Source organism: Schistocerca nitens, chromosome 8 (genome assembly GCF_023898315.1).
Source record: "Schistocerca nitens isolate TAMUIC-IGC-003100 chromosome 8, iqSchNite1.1, whole genome shotgun sequence".
NCBI classification, from domain to species: Eukaryota; Metazoa; Arthropoda; class Insecta; order Orthoptera; family Acrididae; genus Schistocerca; species Schistocerca nitens.
This window is the reverse complement of record NC_064621.1, coordinates 39,510,679-39,515,905: the sequence shown is the minus strand read 5'-3', so window position 1 is coordinate 39,515,905 and position 5,227 is coordinate 39,510,679. Positions and strand designations below refer to the sequence as shown.

Below are 5,227 nucleotides of genomic sequence, written 5' to 3'. Positions count from 1 at the left end.
ATTCGGAGTAGGAATTGAAATCCATGGAGAAGAAATAAAAACTTTGTGGTTCGCCGATGACATTGTAATTCTGTCAGAGACAGTAAAGGACCTGGAAGAGCACTTGAATGGAATGGACAGTGTCTTGAAAGGAGGATATAAGATGAACATCAACAAAAGCAATACGAGGATAAAGGAATATAGTCGAATTAAATCAGGTGATGCTGAGGGAACTAGATTAGGAAATGGGACACGTAAAATAGTAGATGAGTTTTGCTATTTGGTGAGCAAAATAACTAATGATGTTCGAAGTACTCTCCGTCTCCGTCTTCAGGCCACAAGTGGCCCTTCGGGACCATCCGACCGCCGTGTCATCCTCAGTTGAGGATGCGGATAGGAGGGGCGCGTGGTCAGCACACCCCTCTCCCGGTCGTTTGGATGGTTTTCTTTGACCGGAGCCGCTACTATTCGGTCGAGTAGCTCCTCAATTGCCATCACGAGGCTGAGTGCACCCCGAAAAATGGCAACAACACATGGCGGCCTGGATGGTCACCCATCCAAGTGCCGGCCATGCCCGACAGCGCTTAACTTCTGTGATCTCACGGGAACCGGTGTATCCACTGCGGCAAGGCCGTTGCCATGTTCGAAGTAGAGAGGATATAAAATGTACGCTGGCAATGGCAAGGAAAGCGTTTCTGAAGCAGAGAAATTTGTTAACGAGTATAGATTTAAGTGTCAGGAAGTCGTTTCTGAAAGTATTTGTATGGGGTGTATCCATGTACGGAAGTGAAATATAGACGATAAATAGTTGGGCAATAAGTGAATAGAAGCTTTCGAAATGTTGTGCTACAGAAGAATGCTGAAGATTAGATGGATAGGTCACGTAACTAATGAGGACGTATTGAATAGAATTGGGGAGAAGAGAAATTTCTGGCATAACGTGACTAGAAGAAGGGATCGGTTGTTAGGGCATATTGTAAAAATTGTAGAGGGAGACGAAGTGATGAATACACTTAACGGATTGAGAAGGATGTAGGTTGCAGTAGATACTGGGAGATGAAGAACCTTGCACAGGATAGAGTAGGATGGAGAGCTGCATCAAACCAGTCTCTGGACTGAAGACCACAACAACAATATGTCTAAGATCGCGATCTTGAACGACGTTGAAAATTTTCGTCATATCTTTTTCCGTTTCCGAGATACAGAGGTTCAAAGCTATCCTAGTGTACACGTAACATACGCACGTAAAATCCGGTGTGATGTGAAAACGTAGTTTATAAAGTGACATAGCTGTGAGAAATATGCTGCAAAGTCTCTGCGTTATCATCTGGGAACCCCATGTTGTGGCACTGAAGCACATGCAAAATTATTTGCACGTAAAATTCCGTCTGTGGTATAAAATTAGTTTTGCGTTATTTCCATTTCATATAAATAATTATGTATCTGTTACTGACCACTATATTTCATATCATATGAGTTACATGCCCCGCTACAACGGGGAAAAGAAGGGAACCAGCGGAAAAATGCTCCTAGCAGACCACAAGAAACGCAAATATCTTACTGTTTATTTAAAAGTAACAGGTGCTTCATTCTGCTTTCCTTAGTAGCTTTAAAAATTTTTCCAAAGGTTTTGGCATCCGAAAATGCCCACCCTTTTTTATGCTGGAAGAGGAAAAGACAGTGGCAGTGGCAAAAGGACGGAAAAGTACTAAATATTGGAAGATAGTAGACAGTGGCTGCGTTGCAGAAAGTGAAGGAGATACTGGCAGTGTGAAAGAAAGAGAGGGGCACAGTGTCAGTGGAATATAGTTGACAGTGAAAGAACAGTGCTAGGAAAAGCGTGAACGACACAGTAACAGGGGAGAGGTTAGAGATAAAGATAAGAAGGAAAAGGAAATGGGTGAGAGCCAGTGAGTATAAGGCAGAGTATATAATAATGAGAAGATGGAAATGGGAGATAGTGGTAGTGAGAAGAGACAGCAGCAGTAGAGACGAAGGAATGAGATATTAGCAGTAAAAGAGAGCAAGAGGGAAATAGTGACAGTGAAAGGAGACTATAGTGATAGGGCAGAGATGGGGACTGTGGCTTTGAGACAAGGCCAGTGAGAGTTAGAGAGACACAAAGAGGTAATGACTGTGAGTTGGGCGAAATGAATGAATGAGAAAGGGAAACTGGGAGTGGATGGGTATGAGGGATTTACAGCGATGGACTAGTGGAGGTGACTGAGCTAAATTTAGTTGAGCTTGTGGGAGTTGAGGTCTGTTGCATGTTAAACAAAGAACGAATATGGTCGCATGCCAGAATCTTTGGGAATATTTTTAAAGGTGCTGACAAAGGCAGAATGAAGTAGCTGGTACTCCATTTTTCAGTCTCCCTAGTGAACAAGAGACACGGGGTTCGAGATACTTGATGATCAAACAAAGGCATCCGAACGCTAGACATCTTTTTTGATTTAAATAAGGCGTCTGATTGTGTCGTCCACAAAATATTGCTCCACAACTTGGATCATTATGGAAAACGGGAAACAGCTCTCAATTGGTCCACTTCTTGCTTTAATAACAGAAATAAAAAGGTCATTCCTCACTATAGTGTGAATGGCTATGATGTGTGGTCCGAGTGGGGCGTGGTTAAATGAGCGGAGCCCCAGGGATCAGTGCTGGGGCCATTTCTGTAAATTATTTATATATATGATTTGCCCTCTAGTATTACAGCTATTTTGTTAAATAGTTATGTTTGCTAATGACACTAGCTTTGTAGTAAAGGGTGCTGTGCATGACGTTGGCAGTGTTTCAAACAGTGCAGTTCAAGACATAAGTTCATGGCTTGTAGAAAATTAACGCTAAATCAAATTAAGACTCAGCTTCTAACACACAGTTCAACAACACCTGATGTTTTAATTTCAGAAAATGGGCATAGATTTAGTGAAAGTCAACAGTTCATATTTCTACGCGTTCAGATATATACAGGATGGTCCATTGATAGTGACCGGGCCAAATATCTCACGAAATAAGCATCAAACGAGAAAACTACAAAGAACGAAACTCGTCTAGCTTGAAGGGGGAAACCACATGGCGCTATGGTTGGCCCGCAAGATGGCGCTGCCATGAGTCAAACTGATATCAACTGCGATTTTTAAATAGGAACCCCCATTTTTATTACATATTCGTGTAGTACGTAAAGAAATATGAATGTTTTAGTTGGACCACTTTTTTCGCTTTGTGATAGATGGCACTGCTATAGTCACAAACGTTTAAGTATGTGGTATCACGAACATTCCGCCAGTGCGGACGGTATTTGGTTCGTGATACATTACCCGTGTTAAAATGGACCGTTTATCAATTGCGGAAGAGGTCGATATCGTGTTGATGTATGGCTATTGTGACCAAAATGCCTAACGGGCGTGTGCTACGTATGCTGCTCGGTATCCTGGACGACATCATCCAAGTTTCCAGACCGTTCGCCGGATAGTTACGTTATTTAAGGAAACAGGAGGTGTCGAACCACATGTGAAACGTTAAGCCACGAGCTGCAACAAATGATGTTGCCCAAGTAGGTGTTTCAGCTGTTGTCGCGGCTAATCCGCACATCAATAGCAGACAAACTGCCCGAGGATTGGCAATCTCAAAAACGTCGGTGTTGAGAATGCTACATCAACATCGATTGAACCCGTACAATATTTCTATGCACCAGGAATTGCATGGCGAGGACTTTGAACGTCGTGTACAGTTCTGCCATTGGGCACAAGAGAAATAACGGGACGATGACAGATTTTTTGCACGCGTTGCATTCAGCGACGAAGCGTCATTCACCAACAGCGGTAACCTAAACCAGCGTAATATGCACTATTGGGCAACGGAAAATCCACGATGGCTTGCGACAAGTGGAACATCAGCGATATTGGCGGGTTAATGTATGGTGCGGCATTATGGGAGGAAGGATAATTGGCCCCCATTTTATCGATGGCAATCTAAATGGTACAATGTATGCTGATTTCCTACGTAATGTTCTACCGATTTTACTACAAGATGTTTTACTGCATGACACAATGGAGATGTACTTCAAACACGATGGATGTCCGGCACATAGCTCGCGTGCGGTTGAAGCGGTATTGAATAGCATATTTCATGACAGGTGGTGGTCGTCGAAGCACTATACCATGGCCCGCACATTCACCGAATCTGACGTCCCTGGATTTCTTTCTGTGGGGAAAGTTGAAGGATATTTACAATTTGATCCACCGACAACGCCTGGCAACATGCGTCAGCGCTTTGTCAATGCACGTGCGAACATTATGTATGGAAGGCGAACTACTCGCTGTTGAGAGGAATGTCGTTACACTTATTGCCACACGCATTGAGGTTGACGGACATCATTTTGAGCATTTATTGCATTAATGTGGTATTTACAGGTAATCACGCTGTAACAGCATGGGTTCTCAGAAATGATAAGTTCACAAACGTACATGTACCACATTGGAACAACCGAAATAAAATGTTCAAACGTACCTACGCTCTGTATTTTAATTTAAAAAACGTACCTGTTACCAACTGTTCGTCTAAAATTGTGAGCCATATGTTTGTGACTATTACAGCGCCATCTATCACAAAGCGAAAAGAGTGGTCCAACTAAAACATTCATATTTCTTTACGTACTACACGAATATGTAATAAAAAATGGGACTTGCTATTTAAAAAAAACGCAGTTGATATCCGTTGGACCTATGGCAGCGCCATCTAGCGGGCCAACCATAGCGCCATCTGGTTTCCCCCTTCAAGCCAGACAAGTTTCGTTTTTTGTAGTTTTTTCGTTTGACGCTTATTTCGTTAGATATTTGGCCCGGTCACGATCAATGGACCACCCTGTATATAAATTGTGGTGTCAAGCACTCTTTCGGGATCGTGTTCAAAAACTTAATGCTACTATTTTTAATAATTGAAAAGTATCTGGAGTACGTGATAGTTCGTCACGAAAGGTAGTCTACTTTGCTTATTTTGAGGTAACACTTCCCATTCTGAAACGTTATTTTTGGCTCAGAAATGAGCGGTTCAGGCAATAAGTGATGTAAGCTCGCTAACCTCTTGTCGACGCCTGGGTATTCCGACAATGGCCTCTCAATATATATATATATATATATATATATATATATATATATATATATATATATATATATATATATATATACTTTCTTGCTAACATTATCAGATTACTCCAAATAATTAGCAGCTTTCACTCAGTTAATACTAGGCA

At 42.0% G+C, this 5,227-nt stretch overlaps 1 pseudogene; it reads right to left on the bottom strand.

Moving 5' to 3' along the window:
• Positions 1 to 500: 500 nt before the first annotated feature.
• LOC126199894 (5S ribosomal RNA) lies at positions 501 to 618 on the bottom strand (annotated as a pseudogene).
• Between the last annotated feature and the right edge of the window lie 4,609 nt (positions 619 to 5,227).